The sequence below is a fragment of the Coenobita brevimanus genome, chromosome 53 (assembly GCF_032717465.1).
Source record: "Coenobita brevimanus isolate Jiangsu-jjx chromosome 53, ASM3271746v2, whole genome shotgun sequence".
Lineage (NCBI taxonomy): Eukaryota > Metazoa > Arthropoda > Malacostraca > Decapoda > Coenobitidae > Coenobita > Coenobita brevimanus.
In genome coordinates this window covers 15,711,623-15,736,835 of record NC_137006.1, presented here as the reverse complement: position 1 = coordinate 15,736,835, position 25,213 = coordinate 15,711,623, and positions in this window count along the sequence as shown.

Sequence of the window (25,213 nt, the reverse complement as noted above, 5' to 3'; positions counted from 1 at the left end):
GACGAGGGATGCCCTGGTAACTGAATGAGCCCACCTTCTGGCAAATCGAGCGCAACTTATTGGCACCCACAGCATCCCAATGCTCCTGCCAACAGCACCAAACCCTGAAGGCAATAAAGGAGCGCATATCTGCAGCAGGCAGACGATACAGAGGGGACTGTGCAAGAGGGGGACGAGCCGCTGCCGCCTTGGCCAGCTGATCAGCTCGTTCATTCCCTGCCACTCCTACATGAGCTGGAACCCAACAGAAATCTACACGACGTCCACGACGCCCTAAAAGGAAAAGCCACTCTAAAATGGATAAAACCAAAGGATGAGAGGGATTAAAAGACTCCATTGCAGAAAGAGCACTTCGTGAGTCACTAAAAACAGTAAAAGCAGTGTGGGGGAGAATGAAGAGAATCTGAAGGGCAAATAAAATAGCAGTCAGCTCAGCCGTAAAAACAGAAGCAGTAACAGGGAGGCTCCCACCTCGACAGAAGGTGGGAAACACCACACCAAAGCCCACACCCACATCGGACTTAGATCCATCAGTATAAACTGGTATGGAGTCCCCATGAGAAGAGGCATGCTCTAAAAACAGAGAAAATAAAACCTGAGAAGGAAGGGAGGCCTTACTGGATGAGAAGAAACGACAAAATGTCACCCTGGGGAGAAGCCAGTAGCCCACCCTCGGGACATGATGGGGAGTGATCGGCACAGAAGGAACAGAGAAGCTAGACATAATTGACTGCACCCTGAAACCAAAGGGTTTTGGAAAGGATGGCCGAGTGGCAAAAATAGGTGACCGAGAATCTTGAGAGACCTTGACAAAGGGCACAGAGTCTGGGAGACGAGATAAGCGATACCAACATCTCATCAAAAGGGAAGAGCGGAGCAAGTCTAAAGGAAGGACACCAGCATCAGCCAACAAACTCGAAATCGGGGAAGATCGGAATGCCCCAGTGGCGAGACGAACACCAGCATGATGTATGGAATCTAAAATACGAAGCCGGGCTTCTGAGGCAGAGGAATAAACTTCACATCCATAATGAAGTTTGGATAAAATCAGAGACTGATGCAAGAGGAGGAGGGTCTTGCAATCAGCTCCCCAGTATGTGTGCGCTAAAACTTTCAAGAGACCCAATGCTCTGAGACACTCAGCTTTTACGTACCTCAAGTGAGGGACCCAAGTCAACCGGCTGTCAAAAATCAGCCCTAAAAACCGGGTTTCTTTTAAACACGAAATACGACGCCCATCTAAAAAAAGGTTTGGGTCAGGGTGGACTCCACAAACGCGGCAAAAATGCATGGCAACGGTCTTCTTGAAGGAAAATCGAAAACCTCGTTCATCAGCCCATCTAGAGACACGGTTGAGAGGCATCTGCATCCTCCTTTCTGCCATTGACATCCGTGAGGCAGTGACAGAGATTGATAAATCGTCAACATAGAGAGAGCCACGAACACCATCAGGGAGCACAGAAATAACGCTGTTAATTGCCACTGCGAAAAGGGTAACACTTAGTATGCTCCCTTGTGGCACACCATCCTCAAGGGGACGTGCAGTAGACACCTCACTCCCGACTCGGACCCGAATAAAACGATTAGATAAAAACTTCCGGATAAAAGTGGGGAGTTGCCCACGGAGACCAAACTCATAAAGAGATTGCAATATACCATGACACCAGGAAGTGTCGTACGCCTTCTCCAAATCAAAGAACACTGTGATATGATGCTGGTTAGTTGCAAAAGCCTGGCAGATGGAAGATTCTAAAGAAAGGAGAACATCTGTGGTCGACCGCATCTTCCAAAACCCACACTGGACTGGAGACAAGTAACCACCCTTCTCTAAGTACCACACGAGCCGACTATTCACCATCTTTTCGAGGACCTTACAAAGGCAAGACGTCAGCGAGATAGGGCGATAATTAGTGGCCTGCAAGTGATCCTTACCCGGCTTAGGGATGGGGAGAACCACAGCAACACCCCATGAGGTCGGAAACCCACCATTGCACCAAATTCTGTTATACAGTGACAACAGAAAATGAAGGGCTGCATCAGGCAAGTGGTGTAAGAAGGCATATGGGACATCATCCAAGCCTGGAGACGAGTCGCGACACTGCGACAATGCCATCTGAAGTTCAGAAGCAGAAAAAGCAACATTATATGACTCCTCCGCAGTAGATGGAAAACTAATGCCCAAAGATTCCAGGTGCCGTCGGCGGCGTGCCGATGGGGACGAGGTGTCCTTCCTAGAGACATTAGCAAAATGAGCTGCAAATATCTCGGCAACAGACGAAGAATGAGCCACCACCACACCTGCATGAGATAAAACAGGAGGAGAGGGAATGGGAAATTTCCCTGAAATCTTCCTCACCCGTTTCCACACTTTTGTGAGAGGAGTCTGTGAAGAAATTGAAGAAACAAATGATGCCCAAGACTTCCTTCTAGCCTCCTTCATAACCCGCCGGGCATGAGCTCGGGCCCTCCTATATGCCGCTAAGTAACCAGGGTCACCTCGGTGACGATGAAGTCGGGAGAAAGCAGCACGTTTAGCCCGAACAGCAGAAGCACACTCATCAGTCCACCAGGGAACTGGACGGCAAGGAAAGTGACCAGCTGTTCTCGGAATACTCTGCAGTGCCGCCGAGTGTAGTAAGTCTGTGAAATACTCAACAGCAGCGTCAGTGCTGACAAAATCCTCCACACATCGGTTCGGGGAACACAGCTCCTCAAAAACCGGCCAGACAGCCCTATCCAAGCGCCAGTGGGGAAGACGACGCCGAGGCACACTCTGTGTCGATCTTAATAAAATTGGGAAGTGGTCACTGCCATGTAAGTCTGGTAACACAGCCCATGTAAAATTCAGGGCTATCCCTGCAGAGCACAGAGACAAATCAATAGAAGTAAAAATACCCATTTGACTATGGAAGTAAGTAACTTCAACAGAATTTAAAATGTACAGGTCCACATCCTCCACAATGGAGGCTAACATAGTACCTCTAGCATCAGCTGTGGAGCCACCCCACAGGGGATGATGACTGTTCATGTCAGCCAGCAAGAAACAGGGTGAGGGAAGTGCCCGAATAAGATTTTCAAGATCAACCCTCTCAATAGTGGCACTAGGAGGGAGGTACAAGGAGCACACAGTATAACGACGGGGAAGGAAAATCTGGAGAGCAACAGCCTGCAGTGGAGTGTTAAGATTCACAGCAGTGAAAGGTATGTCACTGCGTACTAGAATAGCCACACCCCCACCATGACCCTGTCCAGGAAGAGGATCTGAATAAAAAACCTGGTAACCAGGTGGACTGGGAGGCGCAGCATCTCCAACCATTGTCTCTTGTAGGCAAACACACACAGGTGAATACTCAGCCAGAAGCCAACGGAGTTCCTCCCAGTTGGCTCGTAAACCACGGCAGTTCCATTGAATAATATTAGCCATTAAAACTATTGAGAAAAAAAAAAAGGGGCAGGGGAGAGGGACAAACAGAAAACCATAAAAAAAAATACTAAAAATATTAAAATGGAGGAACTATATACACAAAAGAAAGGGTCACTTAGTGGAAACCACTGAGCGACCCTGGGAGACAATCTTCTTGGGAATGCGGATACGCCCACTAAGGGGCTTGCCACGGGCAGCAGCATGGCTAGAACGAGGGCCTGGGGTCTGCGAAGTGTTGGGAGACTTCACAGACACCCGTCGCTGCCCAGCAGGAGAGGAAGAGCTACTCCGAACCCCGCTCGGGGCCCCCAGTGAACCAAGAGGTCGAGCAGGAGGGATTGGGGTCCTGGCCTCCAAACGTGGAGGAGGCAGGACAGGATCCTCAGAGGTAACCGGAGGAGGAACATCCGATTCCCCGGAGGAAGAGGTGCCAGACTGACCTGACACCCCAGAAGCCCCCGAAGACCCAGAAGCAGGGTCCGAGGGCTGTTGCACAGATGGACTAACTACAGAGGATGTGGACTCCACGACCGACACCTTGCATGGAGGATCTTCAAGACTCAAAGACTCTGAGGAACCAAGATGACGTTTAGCAAATGAAGAATGTGCACCATGACTACTAGGGGATACCATAGATGTAGAGGTCGAGTCTTGAACTGTAGCGGCAACCGTCGCAAGTGCGGGAGATTGTTGCACTGGCATGGGATCGACAGATGAAGGCATAGGAGCTGAAACAACAGGAGGAACTCGAGTCTGCTGCTGGACAGGACGATGAGGACGGCTATGACCGGACAAAACTGACGCATAAGACACTCCGTTACGGAAAACAGATGACATGGCTCTACTCCTGGCCTCAGGAAAGCTTATTTTATCCCGATTACGGATGAGGAGGATCTCTTTCTCCAAGCAAAACCGGGCACAGTCTTTAGATGAAGCAGGATGTGCCTCGCCACAGTGCAAACAACAAACAGGTCCAGGACAGTCCTGTCCTGCATGAGTGGATGCTCCACAACTGACACACACCACTGGGAGGCCCTGTTGCAAACGACGACAGGCTCGCCCAACATGCCCGTACATCTGACAGTGGTAGCAGCGTCGTGGATTTGGGACAAAGGGTTTGACCCTAAGGGACAACCAAGCCACCTTGATGGATGAAGGCAGAGCAGTACTGTCGAACGTCAGCAACAAGGATGGAGTTGGGGTAAGAACACCATCAATCTTCTTCCGAAACCTTTCCACTTTAACCACCCTGTGTACCTGGAGTTCTTCAAGCAGCTTCTCTTCACTGTAACGCAATAAGTCTTTTGAAAATACAACACCTCGACTATGATTAAAAAAGGCATGGGGAACACAAGTGAACAGTGCATCTGGGTCCTTACACTGGGCAGCCAGCCGGGAACCCTCCTCAGGGGATGTAACCTCCACTAGGAGGCTACCATCCCCCTGAGGTGAGATCTTTGGCTCCCTCCCACAGATTGACACAATGCGCCGATGAATAGTAAATATGTTCAGATTACCAATAGGCTGACCATCCAAGGTACGAATGGTGTAGTACCTTGCGAAATCAACCCTCTCAAAGACACCCGGCAGGACCTCATGGGCATGTCCACAATATGTTGTCTGTTGCCGGCTCTTCTTTATAGTGGCCACTGACCGTAAACCACTGGAACCAGGAAGGTATGGTTCCAGGGTGGCAATGTGGGCCTCACCAGCCAGAGGCACAGGAGGCGCACAGGAGGGAGACTGCAAAGAATGGTCAGGGACGGAACCAGGGTCGTCAGCTGCAAAAATGTTTGAAGATGCCATATTCAAAGAAAAACCACCTTCATTCCCCCACCCCTCCACCCACCATGGAGCCCAACAAGGGGAGGCCGTATGCCAGGGAAAGCATCACTGGCGACCCCAGAGGTAGTGGGAAAGTATACGCAGGTAACCACCAAGGGACTCTGACAAGGGTGACTCCAGGACGATAGGAGCCACCAGGTCCCCCAGTGCCTGCTTGACCCTAAAGCCACTAGGTGACTAGCCTGGATGGCTAGCCAGTGACCAGCCGATTGACCTGGTCGGGCCCAACCAGGCCACCCGTCTAGCCAGAATAAGGGACCAAAGAGGTGTATTGCTAGCTGCAGGGCGCACCATGCAGCATCGCTCAACCACCAGGACTCCCGTCTCCCAGCGTTACGGGACGCCACGCACGGCAAACACGTGGGGAAGCAACAGTCCCGCCCTAGATGGCAAATGGGCAGGGACTGACATCACCAGTAGGCCTCCTCTACCAGTGATGTAGGGGGTGCTTGGTCCACAAGGCCGACAAATGCCAAACCCTACAAAGGTAGGCTTGCCTCCCAAGTAGGTGGCACTGCCAACCATGCTTCAAGCCCCACCACCACGTCAAGGTGACCTCCTACAGTGGGGAAATGTCGTGAATGAGACAATCTAGCCCAAGGGCCTATGCTCCTGGTGGAGCAATGAAGGACTGTCTGATAGGAGTTGCTTAGTTTCTATTATGTTAAAATACTATACATTTATATTGGTGACAGTGAATATACAATAATAAATAAATATATATATATATATATATACATATAATATATATATATATATATATATATATATACAATATATATATATATATATATATACACCTATCTATCTATATATGCTTATATATACACCTATCTATCTATATATGGTTATATATATATATATATATATATATATATATATATATATATATATGTATATATATATATATATATATATATATATATATATATATATATATATATATATATATAAGTAAACCCTCACTTCATCGCGGGGTTGTTCCAAAGGCACCCGCGATAATCAAAAATCCACGATGTATCGACGCTACCCCTAAAATGGCTATATATTGTCTATTAATAAGAAAAACCAGTACGGGTACTCACTGATGATGAATGAGATGAATTGAAGATGATGATGATCATGAAGTTCAGTACAAGGTGTATTTTAGTTGTGCAGCTCTTGAAAGGGCGCCTATGACGACATTTCTGCAGGCGGTGAGCGAAACGTAAGTGTGGGAGGTCGGTCTACCACGCACCACACAGTTAGTTTGAATCCGATGGTCGAACCATGCGTGACTCGCAAATCATTATTTGTGGCTTATTTTTCTGCCTTCCAGTGATTGCTTGCCTTGTCTGTCAACATGGAGCCTAAGCGTAGTGCTAGTGATGCATGTGGTAACACACCAAAACGGACTAGTAAAGTGATGTTGCTGACAGAGAAAGTTAGTGTTGGACAAACTTAAGGGAGGAATATCGGCGACAATTCGTCAGGACAATTCCCCGTCATTTATTTACATACCAGTTTATTCAGCAAGTACAGTACACTAGTTTTCTACTTATATGAGTTATAAAATCCCCCTGAAAAATAGTTATTAAAGTATTAATTAATCAATAATAAGTATATTTATAGAATGACAGGGAATCATCCATGTTTTGATGGTGAATTGACTTGATGGTGAATTGTCTGAACCGTGTGTTTGGATGAAGTTCTTACAATAAAGAAGACAGAACGTAGCATACGGGACTAAACGGGAGTCAGTGTGGGCTAGTGCACCAGACTGTGCTGAAGTGTCTCCACCTATGCCTGTGAACTGGCTCAGAACCTTATGTTTGGGGTGAATGAGTCAACTGTTTGGACAATCAAGAAGGCAGAATGTAGCACATGGGAGGCAGTGAGAGTTTGTGCACTAGACTGCTGAAGTGTCACCACCTGCGCCTGTGCTTGTCAGGTAAACTGGGAGGTGCGGTATGGTGATGCGGTGCGGTCTTACTCCTTTCTTTGAGGAGGGCGCGTCGGCAGCAGCCAATCAGCGGCAAGTAAAAATGTAAAGCGTGTTTGGATTGGCTACTGGTAAGGCTCCAGCCAATTGTGTGCCACCTACCAATAAGTCTGGGTATTTCCTCACCCCACGCCACGATTTCGCTTGTATTTTATCATATATATTAGCCGATTTTTAATTATTATTTTAATTAATACAGCTATTAATATTTTAGAATAAATAAAGATGTAAAATACCATAAACATATCCATTTCAGAACACAGTACTGAAAATAAAGATGTAAAATATGTACTGTACCCTAAAAATAGCCGTAGTAGGCTTTGCGGAAACAGCGATGAGGCGGGGTTTCCCGCAATGTAAAAATACTTAGGTTTCAATGAAAATCCCGCGATAAAGTGAACTGGCAATATCTGAACCGCATTATAGCGGGGGTTTATATATATATATATATATATATATATATATATATATATATATATATATATATTTATATATATATATATATATATATTTGTGTGTGTGTGTGTGTGTGTGCCCTCTGTGGCAATCTTGTGGTGAGTGCATACAGAGCCCTCCGAACAGGTGTAACAGGTGTAACTCTTTACGGCAAATTTGATTATGATCGTTTCAGTTGCTAAAATTGTGTGAAACACTGCTACAATTGCAAGAAGGTGGATTTTGTTAGTGTCCCTTTGTTGACCCAGACTGGAAGTACGTTTTTCGGTGCGTCTAACAACGCTCTTCGGAGTGTTGGAATGAAACGGTTGATGAATCATAAAATTGTAACTAATGAAGGTTACTAAGATCGATTGATATTATGGCCGAGTCAAACTGCCTGAGCCCGACTTGCGAATGCCGTAAGCCTGGGCTTGGAGCCGTCCCAAACCCGACTTTCAATTCCGGCTGGACTCCTGGCAATTGGGCCTAAATGTCAGGACTAAGTAGCCTTGCCTCGGGCCCCTGCGTTAATGAAGGATAGTAAAGGAGAGGAGGATAGACAGATAGGCATATAAAATGATAGATAAGCAGATAAACAGACAGACATGTAGATGGATAGATTGCTTTTATATTTACATTTCTCACTGTATCTCCCTATCTCGTTCTCAGTCCCCGTCTCCATCTCCTCCCAGTCACATTACCCTCATACACTCTCGCACAATCCCTTCTACCTGTGTCCTCACCCCGTTCTCAGTTTCCCTCTCCTTCTCCCAATCACCTCTTGCTCTTATACTCTGAGTCAATCTCTTACCCTCCATTAGCGCCTTTGAGCTTTAGCCCATCACCATTTTTAATAAATTTTTATTGAGAATATTCTTGAAGTTTTTCGTCTTTTTTCTAGTTTGCCAGTAGAGGGTCAAAAGGGGAGGGTACAGTAATTTTTTACTGATATTCTTTAGTACAGCCATATCCCAACTTTGATGGATCTGTAGTGGTGGTAGTAGTTGTACGAGTAGTAGTAGCAGCATTAGTAGTAGATGTTGTTGTTACCCCAGGAACTTAAGTGCACCATCGGCTTCACAAGAGGCAGGGAAAGGGTTGAGAGGCATTTGCATAACGAAGCAGCTGAGCTACTCGTCGATGTCAGTGCCACCGCACAAAAGAGCCCCAGTCAAACACCAAAGTCTGTGGTGAAACTGGTTTTTATTTTTATTAAGCTGTAGAGCAGCGTTTCTTAACCTGGAGTGCTGAAATCAATTTTAGGGGGTGCTGGAAAATGCTGCATTATAGTTTTTCTTACTGGATTTGCTTAGTATTGGCATCCTTGATTTTTTTTTTGTTTTTGTTTGAGACTATAAAATAAACTGTCAGGCAGTACTTCACGTTACTTTAACGGTGCAGTAGTGTAGCAACTGCAGTCCCAGTAACCAGATGTAGAGGGGTGCTGGACTGAGACCTTATTACAAGGGGGGTGCTGAGGTCGGAAAAGGTTAAGAAACGCTGCTTTAGAGGTAAAGGTGGCGGTAGACGCCACGGGGCGCTTTACCGTGGTTCTCAGCCCCGTCCTTTAGGTCTTTGAGCTTGTGACAGGTTATTCACCCAGTAGCCTGGTACACAAGGTTACTACATCATCTAAGTTACTACAGTTACCTCCCATGGTACACATTGTACCTACCAACCCACAAAGGGTGGATGAGCACCTGAAACAAATTGCGTCTACAGTCGTTCTATTTAATCAAGGCAGTTTGGGTCGGGCTCTCTGGGACCTCACTCTGTTAGCTCTGTTGCCACATCGTCGCCACACACGTGCGCTCTCTCTCTCTCTCTCTCTCTCTCTCTCTCTCTCTCTCTCTCTCTCTCTCTCTCTCTCTCTCTCTCATATTATATATTAACTACTACTAATTGTATTTTCTTAATTTTTTCTCTTGTTTTCGACTTTTTTTCCACACCACCCCTGAGGTAAAAGTCTATAGGTGCGTTTTTTTCTTTTTTTCTTTTTTTTAAATAGCTTCCATGGGGGGAGACTGACCGAGTATGACCCACTCACGCAGGGCTGTCCCTCGTGTCACCACCTGACAACGTCTCAAAGGCAACCCTGACAAGTCTTATGAGATGTATACTATACTACAGCTTTTTTATTGAATTACATCTATACGGAGTGTTTCAAATTCATTTATAAGTAGTTACTAGCTTAAAATAGGAGAGAGAGAGAGAGAGAGAGAGAGAGAGAGAGAGAGAGAGAGGTGAACACAAATAATTACACGTGTATCGGCGGCGATGTGACAACAGAGCTAACAGTGTGAGGCCCCAGAGAGCCCGACCCAAACTGCCTTGATAAAATAGAACGACTATAGTGCCTATACCAAGATTCGCAATCGGCCGCTGTCAGGCCGGTCATTTCTGAACTAACAGTACTTACCACTTGACCACCGTGACGGTATGTCTTAGAAATCTTGTCAGTTTGGTTGTATGCCTTACAACTACACTAATTCATTGTCATTATCGCCGTTATTATTATTACCGTCAATAATTAATATGACTTTACATTCGACAGCCATTTTTTAATCATCAGCATCGTCAGCAACATAATCATCATCATTATCATCAATCAGTCATCATCATCAATCAATCGATCACCATCAATCTGCCACCATCATCAATCAGTCACCAAAATAAATCAATCATCAATCAGCCATCATCAACCCATTATCGGTCAGCCATCATCATCAATTTATCATCATCATCATCAATCAGCCATCATCATCAATCAGTCATCATCAATCTGCCTTCAACATCTAGCAGTCTTCATCATCAACCAATTCTCATCCTCATCAAATAATCATCATCACGAATCATCAATCAATCATCATGATCAGCCATCATCATCAATTCGCATCGTCAGTCATCATCAGTTAGTCATCATCACTGATCATCATTATCATCGATTAGTCATTCTCAATCAGCCATCATCATTAGTCAATCATCATAAATCAGCCATCATCATCAATCAATTCATTATCATCAGTCAGTCATCATCAGTTATCCTTCATCATCAATCGTCATCAATCGGTCATCATAAGTCATCATTATCAACCATCAAGCATCACAAATCACTTCATTATCGTCATTGGTCATCAATCAGTCATCATCACTTAGTCATCATTATCATCATCAGTCACCATCAGTCAATCATCAAGAATCAGCCACCACCATTAATAAGGTATCATCAATCAATCATCAATCATTCATCATCAATCAGCCAGCAACTACAATCAACCATCATCAATCAGCCAGCAACTACAATCAACCATCATCAATCAGCCAATAACTTCAATGAATCATCATCAATTAGCCATCGTAATCAATCAGTCATCAATATCAATCAGCTATCAACATCAGTGTCTGATCATCAGTGAGCCATCCTCATCAATCAGTCATCAGTATCAATCAGTCTTCATCACTCTTGCTATTTTTGACATCTTCATCATATTCACCATCTTATTCATCATCATGGAATTCCTTTTCTCAAATGGGTATGATTCACTACTTAAGACATATCCGAATAAATCTATCTTGGCGTAGAATAAACATAAAAGTGCCGTTATCTTTTTGAAAGAATTAATATTTGTAAGGGGACAGAAATGAAGTGTTTTGCCAATTATACTATAGTGTTTTCTTGAAGGTACTACAACTTCTCAGAAGGAAAAATGAGACCACCACCACCCTTTGCATGATGTCAGCAAGACATTTCCTTTCACACGTAGGTAAAAAGGAGAAAATGAGAAGGTGCAAAATAATAACACTTAGAGTTAGGTGACCAGTAATCTCAAAGCCAGCGGGCGTTATCATGAGTGACAGGATTCTTCGCAGCACCTCGTACTAAGCTCATTGTTTTGCATGTTACACCTTAGCATCTACATTTACGTTATTTATATCCTTTTATCGATAAAAGTGACATAAGCAATATATGAAAGAAGTTCTGAGGAACAATGTGCTGAATAAATCGCTTAAGGAAGAGGTGTTACGAAATCTCTAAAGCATGGCAATCACCGATTAGTGGGCCTGTGCAATGTGTTGTTGAAACAACACACCTTTCCTGAACTGTCCACTACGTTTGGTCTTGATATTCTCAAGCACCAAAGAATCACTGCTATTGGCTTCAAATACATGCAATAGTAAAGAAAGCTGAATTTAATAAATACAATTCTTCTGTTGGTATACTCAGAGATTACCAGCCTACCATCGTGTGCACTTTATGATATCCATCAGGAAAGAGCAACACGATTGAGCTAAAGTTTTTTTTTTTTTTTTTTTTAATGCATAATCAGCGTAAAGTATGAATCGCATGCACCTAAAGTCCTTATTTGCATATATAAATTTCGTCTTAACAAGTCTAATTGGTGACACCATGGTGATAGACCAGCTTAGTACATTATCATTCACTTAAACATTATTGTAGTAGCAGTATGGCATTGTGGTAATGCGGTGCTGTGGTAGTTTATGGTAGTTTATGGTTGTGAAGGGTTAATAAATATCGAACTTTTTTCTATCAACAGGTCTGAGCGGCAATAGGTTATAAGAAACTGGGATAACAGCGAATATTTCGACACTGTCTACTTCAAATAGTAGTTTTGTGGCACTGTGGCAAAAGTATAAGAAAACTCCTAATCTTCCAACAAGGCCTCTGATTTGCCAACATTTCCTGTATCCTCTCGTAATATGCGTGAGTGGTGACAAGTTCATGTTTGACGACACGGAAGACGGACCTGCAGCAATACGGTGGTGTGGTAGTATGACAGTGTGGGAGTGGTGTGATGGTGTAGTATGGTGATCGTGTAGTGCTGTGTGGTAGTGTAGGGGGAACGTAACACCCTCACACCTTCATCCTGAGAGGTGTGAGTGGAGAACTTTCAAGTTAGGCGAGGAACGACACAGGGATGGCACTTTTCATCACCTTATCATTTAACAGCAGTATCGAGTAGTGTGGTGTGCTGGGTATGGCAGATTTCCAATACTCCCTATTTCTCTCTAACTTTTCTCGCAACAGGTCTGAATGGCGACCAGCTCGGTACAACATATACGCTTCAAACAGGAGAGTCATGGTAACTACGCTTGGGTTACCGTGGGTCAGTATGTGGAAGGGAAACTTAAGCTTAACACGTCGGGTAAGTAAGCATCTTAGCAAACTTTATTAAACACCTTGCTATACAACTGGAAACTCTTTATTCTTCACTGTGGGACTATCTACCTATCTATCTATCTATTGCCAGACGCCTCAATCCCGTTCGGGGTGGCCACAAACAAATTGCCTCCACGTCACCCTGTCCCCCGCCATTTCACTGCCCCGCTCCGAACTCACATCCCCCTCTCTCATATACCTCTCCACCCCATCCCTCCATGTCATCCTCGGCCTCCCCCTCTCTCTTCCCCTCTCCACCTCACTCACATACACTCTCTTCGTGAGTCTTTCACCCTCCATCCTCTCCACATGGCCAAACCACCTCAGTGTATTCCTCCTAACGCTTCCTGTCACATCCACATCCACACCACAACGCTCCTTTATATCCTCATTTGTCAGCATGTCTCTCCATGTGACTCCACAGGCTCCTCTTAAATAACTCATTTCCATTGCTCTCACTCTTGACTTGTGTCCTTCCAGCAACGTCCAAGCTTCATTTCCATACGTTAGAGTTTGTATCTCAATACTGTCATGTAGTAACTTTTTCACTTCCATGCTCACTTCCCTGATTCTTATCACTGCTTTCAAGGAACCAGCAACCTTTCTTCCCTAAACGTACTCACATTTTCCAATTCCTCACCATCCAACCTCGCTGAACATTCACTGACTTCACCTCTCTCAAAGACCATCACTTTACTCTTCACTACATTCACCTTTAGATTCCGTTTCTTACACACTCTCCCAAACTCATCCACCAAGCCTTGCAGCTCTCCTTCGTCTTTACTCAACAACACAGTATCATCTGCAAACAACAGTACAGGGAGTTTCCAAACACTACCCTCTCTCACCAGGGCCACTCCAACATCCATTACCCTACCTTGTACCTCTTTTATTATCCCATCCATGTACAGATTGAACAACCATGGAGACATGACACATCCCTGTTTCAACCCAACCTTCAAAGAGAAAAATTCACTTAGTTCACCATCCACACGAATTGCAGCCTTAGCACCAACATACATACTCTTCATAGAATTCAACAACTTCCCATCTACTCCATATATTCTTAATACTTTCCACAATCCTTGTCTATCCACCCTGTCATATGCTTTCTCCAAATCCATGAAAGCCGCATACAACTTCTTTCCCTTCTCTAGAAACTGTGTGACTCTATGTGGAAAGACAGCTTAAGTTTAACACGTCAGGTAAGTAAGCAGCTTATCAGATTATACTGCCCACCTTTATATACTGCTGAAGCTTATGCATCTTTTACTATGGGTGGGTATATAGAAGGAAAATTCAAATGTGACACATTAGGTATGTAAATAGATTTATGCCCAACCTTTTAACTATTCATTAAACAAAGTATTATGCTGTTGAAGTTTATTTTATTTATTTTATTTATTTATTATTATTATTATTTTTTTTTTTTGGTTGGTACGTAAAAGGAACAATGGCGGACAATATTGTTCTAACAATTTTGGGGCCAATAATTGCGAAACCCTTAATCACTATTCTTGAATGTTTCTTAGACTGCAAAGCCTGTTTTAATGGATTTCGAAAGCCATTGCTCACTATCGTTATATATATATTTTTTTTCTGGTCTATCGACCATTGGGGCCAAAGCCCCTGGTCATTAAGGCCGTATATATATATATATATATATATATATATATATATATATATATATATATATATATATATATATCTATATATATATATAGTGTTACATAGCCTATGATTTCATCACCCTTTGTGTAATTTTAACACACAGTATGCTGCATGTTTGATCACGAGCGTGTTCTGCCTCAGTCCCCCCCTTCTACCGTTATAGTAAAGTCGTTCTTTCTGTTGTTCAGAGCGGGATTGTCAACTCTTTGTCCCCATGGCTTCATTTGCGCGTCCTTCTTACAAGTTGTATCAAGCTCTGCTGGCCCCTATATAATGAGCTCAGTCTCTACATTAATTGCCACTTAGATCTACTCCTCATTTTGTTCACATCTCTGTCCTCCCCTGTACAGTTGTGAGTGCTCAGGAAGTCTCCAAACATCTAGCAGCTGTGTAATTTGAGTATAAGTGTTACTGCATTTTGTTCTTGTACTGTATAGCATAAGTTGTTAATTTGTAGGCCTGGTGAGGTTTTTGTAATTTATGTAGGGTTCTTGTTGTCAGCCATCATTTTTAATAATATTTTGTATCTGTAATAATTTATCTTGCATTAACTAAGCATTACCCACTGTATTTTTATTTTATCAGGGCTGACTTAGGTAAATTTACTCTTGCTAATTTCGTGTTAATAGAGGCTATTGCAGTTAACCATATATTTAACCTGTTTTTTGCCATTACATTATCCTTATGAGTCCTGAATGTTTTGTTGTTAGTTTGAGCATTAAACTTTAACTTGTCATTTTACCTAACTCTTTTGTTTTGAACCTGGAACTTTACGGGACAGTAGTGACTCTTAGTATTCTCACTTAATGTGTACATTATCTTTCTCTGTTCCGTAACAATATATATATATATATATATATATATATATCTATATATATATATATATATATATATATATACATACACACACACACACTTCCATGCATATATATACAGACACACTTTCATGCACACGTACATATATACAGTATATATATATATATATATATATATATATATATATATATATATATATATATATATATATATATATATATATATATATATATATTCGTTTTTTTTTTACTCGGTTTTATATTTTTTCAGACATTATATATTAAAGAAAAACGTAATCTAAAGACCCTAAAACTATATCACCTAACAGACAAATCGCTAATCTATACTAAATCCTACAGAGACAAATAGCTAGACCTACACTAATGGTAAAAATACCCCGACCAAGAGAACACCATCGACTGCAGATATGTAATGCTTTTCTACATTACACACCTACACTCATCAACTGGTGACTGTCAGTCGAGGCACAACCTAGTATAGGGGACATCAATATATGAAAGAGAACCAGACGAGTCAGGAAGATTTCCATATACGTCAGCTGTCGGCCCTACTTAGAACAACTTAAACAAGGTGGTAGAAGGTATTTACCTAACATGTACAAAAAGTGAAGGACCTCGCCCAACAGACCACCATTGACTGCAAGTGCCCAGTACCTTTCTATATTGCACACTTACACTCATCACCTGGTGACTGTCAGTCGAGGAACGGGGTTTAATGCAGAGGACATCAATATTAGAAACAGATCAGTGGGAAGGAGGAACTATTTCAAATATGTCAACTGTCAACCCTAATTAATAGTACAATATATACATAATTACAGTCGATAAAAAACAAAACCATATAGTAAAAAAGTCACATCACTGATCAGTCCGGTCTCTCTCAAGAAAGCCATCAATTTATCAGTCATAACAATGTCCCCATCACCCAGGATGGTGGAAAGGGTGAGGGGGACGTCTGCTACGCCGCAGTAATTTATAGGCAAAGCGCCTTCACGAATTAATCGCCGACAGCGCAGGATGATATGACTGATAGATAACACCGCATCACAGATGTCACAGTGTGGTGGGAATCGCTTTTCTGTATAAGGTTTCATATGTGTGAGCATGGTGGCATTAAGCTGTAATCGCGCCAACACTTTTTCTTCCAGGCGACTGGGACGGTTGGCAGTGGCCCATTCGCCCAGGTACGGCTTACACGTTTGAATATTTAGTCTGGTCCACTGACCTTGACACAGAAGATTTATTGATTTCTTTCTGAGAGAGAGACTCGACCGTAGATCACGAGGAACATCCCAAGTCTCCTCGAGCTCTACAGCCAACTTTGCAAGTAAGTCAGCCTGCTCATTGCCGTAGATGCGACAATGACCAGGCACCCAGATCAGCGTGAAAGACTTGTTGCATGAATGCAACTTATTATCAATGCGGCCCTGGATCTCGTTCGTGTCCGTAGTACAAGATGCGATTGCCTGAAGGGCTGACTTCGGGTCTGAAAATTTAACAAATGAGTCATGCTGAGAATTTAGAGCATAGTCTATGGCTTTGTCAATAGCAAAAAGTTCGGAGGTAAACACAGATGTATGAGTCGGCAACCGATACCTGAGGGCACATTCAGTCGACCATACACTAGCACCCACACATTCACTCGACTTGGAGCCGTCGGTGTACAATTGGTGGGACCCCAAGTGACGAATGATGATGTTACGAAACAAGTGGTGGACCTCCGCCTCTGGCACCTTGGCCTTTTGTGCTGGGAGCCATGATACATCAACAGTAAAGCCGGTTGGCTCCCAAGGCGCTATATTTTTAAACATCAACTTGTCACAATCACTGAGGTCCACACTAAGCTCCTGAGTTAGTAAGTGGAGGCGATCGGCAAGTGGCCGACGCACCCCCCACAGAAGGTGGTGGTATTGACGCAGGGGGGTACAGGCCACATTGCCGATATTACTTTTCCTATATGTTCTTAGTCCATAGGACAAGGCCAGATGGTCACGGCGTATATGGAGGGGGGCCACATTCGCCTCCACTTCCATTCGAGCTACACGGGTAGACCTGACGGCTCCAAGACACATTAGCAAAAATTTTATTCTGCAACACATCCAATCCTTTCAGTGTGGCATCGGATGCCAAGCCATACACCTGTGCCCCATAGTCTAGCTTCGATCGAATAAGAGACTTATACACCATTAATAAAGATTGTCTGTCGGCACCCCATGTAGTACCCGCTAGGTACTTCAGGACATTTACTGATTTATCACAATGAACAATCAAATTATTAACATGAATTTTGAAGTTCAAACGATGTTCAAAATGTATTCTCAAAAACTTTACACAATTTTGAAAAGGTACCGCCTGATTATCCAAATATATATTGTAAGACAATGGATCAGTAATATTGTCAGCAACTGTACACTTCTGGGTAACAGTTTTTCTGCTCATCTAGTGTTCCGAATCGCTGAAGAGGCATTCGAACTATAGCTTATTCTATCTTCTCTGAGAAGAGATGAGCCTTCAGCTTTTGAAAGCTGGCAGTTAGTTGGTTGTCAGAGTCTGCAAAACTGACGTAATGAAAAATGTTTCAGTTCTGAGTAGTTATTATTTACTGGACTTATGAACACAATAGAAAATAAGTTTAGAATGTCTCCATCACAATACATTTTCATACAAAATTAAAAAGACACAATTTAATTAAAATATAGGAAATTATAAATATCAATCGATCTATGCAACATTGTTCTAAATTTAATGAAAATGAAGATATTGAGTCAGTGTAATTTTTTAAACATAAACATAAAGGAAACAACACTATATGTGCCATGACCCACATATAACTTCTCTAGTCGTTGTAGCTTCTCAGTTCCCCCTCTCCTCTAAACTTCGCTTGGTGGCCAATAGTTTGTACGGTGCGTAAGAATATCGAATCGGAGAGAGATTATTTAAACGGAGCGAGATTTCCGAATCGGAACTTGAAATTTCCGAATCGGAACTAGACTTTGAAACGGGTGGGGCTGTAACTATATGTATTTAGGTCCTATGTGTTTTTAACTTGTTTATGTGTATACTTATTTGCAGTGGGATGCATTTCCCGTTATTTATTGTCATGGGGCTGTAACACGCTGACCAGATTTTGCCTTTTCAGGGTAAATTCAGCCGTTTTTGGTTGATTTTCCTGGATTTAGCCTTAAATTTAGCCTCTTAGAAATTTTAGGGGTTCAGTTGAAATAAGAACTGAATATGTTGAGAGCAAGAAGCATGTAAAGAGACTAGTGAAGAGGAAAAACGAGGTAAATGAGAATCTAGGAAGAAAAATGAATGCGAACTACTCTGGAAATAGAAAGTTATTCTGGAAAGAGGTGCGGAAATGTAGAAGTGAAAACGGTAAGAAATGGGATGGTGTGAAGGATGCAGGTGGTAGATTATTAACCCATGGAGATGAAGTAAGGACCAGATGGAAAGAATATTTTTAAAGCCTGATGAATGGGGATTGAGAGAGCAGAGCAGCTGTAAACATGATTGGTTCTGGGGGTGTGCAGAGAAGGAATGCAGTGCCAGGAGACGTGACACTCGCACAGGTGAAGAGTGCTGTGAAGCGGCTGAAAAATGAGAAAGCAGCTGGGGTTGATGAGGTGTATGCAGAGATGCTTAAATGTACCGGTAGTGGAGAGAATGGAATGAAGTGCTTGTTGGAGATATGTAAGAAGGCATGGATGAGTGAAACTGTGCCTGCAGAGTGGAAAAAGGCTGTGATTGTACCCCTGTACAAAAATAAAGGTGAACGAAGTGAGTGCAAGAATTATCGTGGCATAAGCTTACTGAGTGTGGTGGGGAAGGTATATAGAAGAATTATTATAAAGTAAGAGAGATATCAGAAGTCCTAGTGAACGATGAACAGGGTGGCTTTAGGAGTGGCAGAGGATGTATGGACCAAATATTTGCAGTGAGACAGATATTGGAGAAGGCTTGTGAGAAGGACCATAAGGTGTTTATGGCATTCATGGATCTGGAAAAAGCATATGACAAAGTGGACAGAGAAGGATTGTGGAAAGTTTTGCGCATGTACGGTGTAGAGGGTAAGCTGTTAGGTGCCGTCAAGAGTTTTTATGATGGTAGTGAAGCATGTGTTAGGGTTAATGGGCATCTAAGTGAATGGTTCACAATCAGTGTGGGCGTGCGACAAGGTTGTGTGATATCCCCATGGTTGTTCAATGTATATATGGATGGGGTGATAAGAGAAGTGAAAACACGAGTAATGGAGAGAGGGATGGCATTGGTAATGAATGGTGATGGATGGAATATTTCAAATTTGTTGTATACTGATGATACAGTACTGCTTGCAAGTACCGGACAAGAACTTGGTAAGCTAGTGCAGAGTTTTGCTGATGTCTGTAAGCGTTGTTCCTTGAGAGTAAATGTAGAAAAGAGTAAAGTGATGGTTATTGACAGAGAAGGTGACTCCCAGTGCAATGTAACAGTGAATGGAGAGAGACTGGAATTGGTGAGAGAGTTCAAATACCTGGGCACAGTGATAGTAAAGAGAGGAAAATGTGCAAAAGAAGTTGAAAGTAGAGTGACACAAGGAAGAAAAGTAGCTGGAGCAATGAAGGCCTTGATAAGAAACAGAGGCTTGAGTGTTGCAGCTGCACGAGGATTACATGAAGGAGTGTTAGTGCCAACTTTAACATATGGATGTGAGACTATGGTGTGGCATGAAAATGAAAAGTCAAGAGTAAGAGCAGTGGAGATGGGACCGTTGAGGAATGTATGTGGAGTACAAAGGGTGGATAGGATACGAAATAATGTGATTCATGAAAGATGCGGAGTAAGGAAGTCTGTGGACACCAGAATTGAAGAGAGTGTACTGAGATGGTATGGTCATGTGGAGAGAATGGATAACAATAGAGTGGTGAAGAAGGTATATCTAAGCCAATTCGAAGGAGGGAGGAAGCGAGGTAGGCCAAGGAGAAGGTGGAGAGATATGGTGGATGAATGTGTGAGGAAGAGAGGTTTGGAAGTCGGTGAGGCTAGGGAACTGACAGGAGATCGAGCTGGCTAGATGAATTTTGTGAGGAGATGTGCATGATCAGGGATTTTTGGCACCCTTTTTTAACGTGGCAGCGTCTGGATTGACTCTGTCGGATACGATATGTGAAGCTTCAGAACGTGGTGAATGTTTTTGGCGTATCCGATAGAGCCAGGATTCCGCGGGCTTGAATGATGAGTGAATGGAAGCGTGGCCCATTGGATTGGGCAATTTTGGGCTGTCTGGACATTGCTACTCCTCACCCTGCCCTTGGGTTGGAAAGGAGGTCCGGATGATGATGATGATGATAAGTTTTAGCCGTTTTTTTGCCGTATTCAGAGAAAATTGGCATTTTCAAGACTCTCTTCTAAATAATTATGCACATGACCGGCTCAGAAGGTGAAAAACACATGGTCAGAGTAAGGAAGTGATTTCTCTCTCAGGTGTGAAAAGCCTAAGATTCCCCGGAGGGCTTAACCCTAATCCTTCATTGACTTCTAATCCCTAAATCACGTGCCATCTCCTGGGAGCATGCTTGCTTCCAACCTGTCACAGAACTTGGGATACAATGGGTCACGGGGTCACGGCCACGGGTGACTTAATAACAATAATAATAATAATAATAATAATAATAATAATAGATAATAATAATATAAATGTAGATAAGAACTGACAGGTGTTTGGTTAATGAAACCGAGTAGGCTAAAAAGGTGTGAGAAATCCCCGAATAAGCAACTGAAGTGCTGAAATGTTGCCAGATATTATTGCAAGGAAGAGAAGAGCAGAAGAAAAATGATTGAAATTAAGATTTATTACAATTTACCGTACATTATTGGGTGCAGCTGAAATGTGTGTTGTGTATATATCTCCAAATTTCACTGGTCAGTGTTCACTGATGAAAAACTTCAAATTTCAAACTTACCTATATCCCAGACTCCGTGATTGAAAATACAAGACCAAACATGCGACGAAATGACTAAAATCCAACCGGTTAAAGTCATTACGTGATAAAAAAGATATCGGATAGATATTTCATAACAAAAAACAAACAACAAATGGCACTAGTAGCTCCGATTCGGAAATCTGGCTCCGATTCGGAATTCTCGCTCCGATTCGGAATTCTTAAGTACCCTGGTTTGTACACTTTTTCTGGTGCGTCATAATGAATCATCCAGCAGTAGTCTGCCACCATTCTGTCAGCCCAACGTCTCTTGTACCTTCTTCCTATGCCCTTGATATCCTGATGGAATCTTTCACCCTGTTCTTCACTCACCACTCCAATATTTGGGGGTTTGGGGGGTGGCGAACTGCAATTTTTTTTTTTTTTTTTTTTTATGCGAGGAAGAAGGAACCAAAGGCCATGGCCCGCAGTAACAGTTCCCTCCAAGAGAAAAACAAAATACAAGAGAGAGCCAAATTCAAGATCCGATCATTTTGAGATGCCTGGACACACTGCGTTTGAAAGACTGGAGATCATAGGCAGCAGGAAATACAGACAGAGGGAGACAGTTCCAGAGCTGACCTGTTGCATAAATGAAAGACTGGGAGTAACGGTTAACTCTTGCATTAGAGAGTTGGACAGAAAAGGGATGAGAGTTTGCTGCCAGACGGGTGCTACGCGCCCGTCGTCGAGGTGGAGGAATGCAAGCAGACAGTTCAGCGGAGCAGTGACCTTTAAAGTAGCGATAGAAAAGAGATAAAGATGCAACAGTGCGGCGAAGAGACAGAGGTTGAAGGGAGTCAGTAAGAGGAGGAGAGTTAATGAGACGAAAAGCCTTTGACTCCACCCTATTGAGAAGAGCTGCATGTGGGGAGCCTCCCCACACATGAGAGTTGTACTCCACACAGGGGCGGATAAAACCTCTGTATAGAGTCAACAATTGTGCAGGGGTAAAGAAAGAGCGGAGTCGGCTTAGCACACCCAATCTCTTGGAAGCAGATTTTACAAGAGATGTAATATGGTCTTTCCAAGATAAGTCCCGAGTAAATGAAACCCCAAGCATGTTCAAGGATGATGCAGGATTAAGCTGAATATTATTAAACATTAATGGGTATACCTGTGGAAGATTTTGTCGGGTTGATAGGTGTAAGAACTGAGTCTTCGATGCATTAAAGACAACCATATTATTTTTACCCCAGTCAGTGATACGAGCCAAGTCAGACATTAGGTGTGCCATAGCCTCATCCCTTGTTTCTTGAAGTAACTGTTGAGATGGGCGTTGCGGGAACCGAATGGAAAGGTGAAGGGTGGAGTCATCAGCGTATGAGTGGATAGGGTTAGATGTACAGCTTAGAAGATCATTGATGAATAAAAGGAAGAGAGTTGGTGATAGGACAGAGCCCTGAGGAACACCACTGTTGATAGATCTAGGAGAAGAATGATGGCCGTCTACAACAGCGGCTATAGAACGACCAGAAAGGAAGCTAGCGATGAAGGCACAGATAGAAGGATAGAAACCGTAGGAGGGCAGTTTGGAAATTAAAGATTTATGCCAGACTCGATCGAAAGCCTTTGAGATGTCAAGTGCAATGGCAAAGCTTTCGCCAAAGTCCCGAAAGGAGGATGACCAGGAGTCTGAAAGGTAGGTGAGAAGATTGCCAGTGGAGCGTCCCTGACGGAACCCATACTGACGATCGGAAAGAAGGTTGTGATAGGAAAGATGCCTTAAAATTTTTCTATTAAGAATTGACTCGAAAACTTTTGAAATACAGGACGTTAAAGCAATTGGACGATAGTTGGAGGGTTGGGAGTGGTCACCCTTCTTTGGGACTGGCTGAATGAGAGCAAACTTCCAGCAAGAAGGAAAGGTACAAGTTGACAGACAAAGGCGAAAGAGTTTGCCTAGGCAGGGTGTAAGCACAGAAGCACAGTTCTTGAGAACAACAGGAGGGACCCCATCAGGCCCATATGCCTTGTTAGTGCTGAGGCCAGTGATGGCAGAAAATACATCAACTGAAGAAATTTTAATGTCAGCCATGAGGAAGTCAGAGGGGAGAAGTGATGGAGGAACAGCACCGGAATCGTCTAAGGTGGAATTGGAAGAGAAAGTCTGTGCAAAGAGATCTGCTTTATCAGTAGAAGAAATAGCTACAGAACCATCAGAGTAGAAAAGAGGAGGGAAGGATGATGAGGTAAAGTTGTTAGAAAGATTTTTGGCAAGGTGCCAGAAGGAGCGGGAAGAATTCGAGTTGGAGAGTTGAGAGCATTTAGTATGGATGAAATTATTTTTAGTAGAGCGAAGAACAGACTTAGCACGATTCCGGGCAGAAACGTAAAGATGATGTGATTCAGGGGTGGGTTGGCTCCGGTACCTTTTGTAGGCCTTCTCCTTGTTGTGGACAGCATTAGAACAAGCGTGATTAAACCAAGGCTTTCTTGCGTTAGTCAAAGGATATGAGAAAGGAATGTATGCTTCCATGCCCGAGAGAATAACCTCCGTAATGCGCAAGGCACACTCAGATGGCTCACGGCCATGGAAGCAATAATCATTCCAGGGAAAATCAAAGAAGTACTGCCTGAGAGCCTCCCAGTTCGCGGCTCCAAAATGCCACAGACGACGTTTCCCTGGAGGGTCCACAGGCCGTACCGGAGTGAGAGGACAGGTTAAGGTAATAAGGTTGTGATCGGAGGAGCCCAATGGAGAGAAAAGATTAACAGAGTAAGCAGAAGGATTAGTTGTGAGGAAGAGGTCAAGTATGTTGGAGCTCTCTCCAAGGCGGTCAGGGATACGGGTAGGGTGCTGTACAAGTTGCTCTAGGTCATTAAGGATAGAAAAGATGTAGGCTTGTTCACCAGGTGGATCCGTGAAAGGAGAGGAGAGCCAAAGGTGGTGGTGAACATTGAAATCTCCAAGAATGGAGATTTCAGAGAAAGGAGAAATGGACAGAATGTGTTCCATCGTAGAAGTAAGATAGTCGAAGAATTTTTGATAGTCAGTAGAATTAGGGGATAAGTAAACAGCACAGATATATTTAGTCAGAGAATGACAGGAAAGCCGAAGCCAGAGTGTGGAGAATTCAGAAGAATCAAGTTCAGGAACACGAGAGCAAGATAAGTCGTTGCGTATGTATACACAACAGCCACCTTTGGCTTTGAAATGAGTATAGAGAAAGTAGGAGGATACAGAAAAGGGTTTGCTGTCGGTTGCCTCAGACAGCTGAGTCTCCGTCAGAAAAAGAAGGTGAGGTTTAGAGAAGGAGAGGTGGTGCTCAACAGAGCGAAAGTTAGATGAAAGGCCGCGAATGTTGCAGAAATGAAGAAGAAGAGAGTCAGACAGTGGTTCCAGGCACCTCGAGTCGTCACCGGGAGAGGGGGAGATGGCGTGGGCATTTATGGTCCCCCCCCCTGGGGACTCCGAGGCTGGGTGAATTGACGCCATTTTTGGTGAATTTTGAATAGGAAGTGTAGTGTGTACTGTGCATGTAGTTTGGTGAAGATAGAGAAATTTGTACTGGAGAGCATGCTGGCCTACTCTCTGTGTAACTGAGACACTGAAAAAGTTCAGCAAAGGGGGATGGTCAGGAACTAGTCCTGAGGGCTGATGAAACGGGAGCTCCAGCTCTCCCTGTCATCAGCTTTCCATCCACCTCGGGAGTACTGCCCTGCGAACCCAAAAAGTAAACTTTGAGACTCATGTCTCAGCCCAACTCCTTAAACTTGACCAACCAATTTCTAACAATTTCTTAGTAATTAGACCCTTATTGTTACCCCAAACTTAGAAATTACTTCTCTGAATGATACCTAAGCCTCTCGTTCCAGGTCGTTCATCACACCATCAACTACTGCAATAGAGATCATTCTAACATCAGGTCTAGCACA